Below are 2262 nucleotides of genomic sequence, written 5' to 3' on the forward strand. Positions count from 1 at the left end.
GTGATAAAAGCTCCTTGGTGATTAACATCACTGGAGAATAAATACTCAGTATTGACTATAAGGTTCATGTGCCAGTGCACTCAACCAAGGACCTCCTTGACTCAACTAATCACCATCTGTCAATTATCTATTTAGTGTGAGTGGTCCTTTGTTGTCTGTTGTGTTTCACCTTATGAATACAAAAGGAGAATTGTTATTTTACTATATACCTTTTACACAGCTGCATGAGTGTCTCTGAGCATAACAGTGAGAAATCTTTTTGTGCCTTCTTACAATTGCTATCCTATATAGACTAATGTCTTTCTGTCTGCCAGCCTAACTGTCTCCAAAAGACTAAGACTTGGCACTGCAACCCTCTGCATAAATTTGCCCTCATTATGTAAATGACCCAATGTGGACTGGAAACTTGTAAAAATGTAGTAGTTAGAGTGATAATTGCCCTGAAATCCCCACCCATTGTTCCTCCCTTCTTTTGCATTTGTTTACGACCTAATTTCACACTTCCTCCCCGGCCCTACAGGGGTGACCACTGTTGCAGTATTAGAGTAATATATACCATTAATAACGTGACGTGTAATGGTATGGGAGAGTGAAAAAAAGATGCACAATTATCTCAAGAATTGAAATTTCAGACGGGAAAGCCTTACCGTCAATTACTACTCTGGCCTGGCAACTGTCAAAAGCATTTTCCCACAAATTCTATTCCAGACTGGACCTACTCTTCAAACACCCCTACCCAACCAGAGCCCTTGGATTGTTCCTGTATCCAAACAGTTAGCTGATGATCAGTCCACTATAATCTTTGGGGGCCGAATAACCGAAGTCCCAAGATTGAGAAATGTAGTTTAATTTGAAATAGTTCAACAAGTATAGAGAATAATAATAGACAATGATAACATTATTACCTAATGTTAACTGCCCAGATGGCACATAAAATCCCACTAAGAAGCTAGTCTTGTTTGGCTCATCTTCCAATTGGCACAATTGTGCAGGTGGATCAGACAATCAGATACTAGTACATGTCTTACCAACCTCCTTGGTCTGACCAAGGAGGTAAAACCTCCTTGCTCTGACACATGAGACATTCACAATACTAGTATATCATACACACTTCTTTGCTAACAAAAAACATGAACACCCGATATATTCTTCTGTACAAAGTCATGAGACCGACCTTCATAATTTTGCTAATCTTGATGTTCCTTTCAGGAGTCAGACTTATACATGATAACTGTAGATGGCAACCGTCTGTCCTTCAATATGAAATGTGTATTCGGCCATTGTTGCCGTAACAGACAGAAGACAAACAGGCTTGGCACATTTACTTGGTTGAGAGAAGCTTCTGTTTGAATGGGGAACTTCCCATTCTGCTAAGTGTAGTGTAGGGCTAAGTGTATAAGAAAGGCATTTTCATCAGTTTCGAAGCGATTCGATCGACAGGATTTGCATTATTAAAGCCCCAGGTTTCCGACTGATACAAAATATGCAATAAGCTTGACATGTGTATCAAAAAGTTTGCTTCTAAACAAGACTCGAAATATAAAGTACATCTGCTTTGGTGATTGATTGTAGACTCACGTCTTCAACGTCTGCCTGGTCATGTACATACAATATCCATTCACTCACCTTGTGCTTGTACTAAGTATAAACCTCATTACTTGTAAATAAACCCTAGTACAAAGTTACGCTGTCTAAGCTAATCTAAATTTTTGTGGAGTTATCTACAAAAAGGGAAAGATTCAGCAAGGATTTCAATCTCCTTGGATTCAACAAGTCTCCATTCCTATCATATATAGTAATCTCCGAGTAGATTCCGCAGTCGGGCTAGTTTTAGGCATTTTTTGCGTTGTTAATGTATGTTTTTCTGGAGTTGCGCGTATTTAACAGATAGTGACTCCAGGTCAGGGTCCCAGAACACGGAATGGTTATAAAACACGCAATGCTCCATTAAAAAGTGGGTTTGCCTCACAGTGTTAGACTAAGTGTTTCCTATTGTTATTGTGTACTTGTTGTGTCCGCCATATTGAAAACATTGTTTGTTTGGCTTCTAGGTCTGTCATTTTATCTCTGCCCAAATTCAAAACCTTTCTTTACATTTGTACAGATGAAAGCTCATTGTTTTGCTTTGTATTGTATTGTCTATTTTCCCTATTGTGAATCTTGTGAACAGTGCTGTGTTGTTGAAGCCAATGCAATTTCCCAACACTGCCTATGGAATATAGTTGATGATAGCTCCTTGCATATAGCTGTAGATTATCATCT

General features: G+C 38.8%; 1 protein-coding gene across 1 annotated transcript in view; it reads right to left on the minus strand.

Annotated features, from left to right (window-relative positions):
- LOC118424033 (polypeptide N-acetylgalactosaminyltransferase 11-like) overlaps nucleotides 1–2262 on the minus strand; it is a gene marked incomplete in the record, with an annotated part of 29994 nt that overhangs the window by 2237 nt on the left and 25495 nt on the right.

Source organism: Branchiostoma floridae, chromosome 10, assembly GCF_000003815.2.
Source record: "Branchiostoma floridae strain S238N-H82 chromosome 10, Bfl_VNyyK, whole genome shotgun sequence".
NCBI lineage: Eukaryota > Metazoa > Chordata > Leptocardii > Amphioxiformes > Branchiostomatidae > Branchiostoma > Branchiostoma floridae.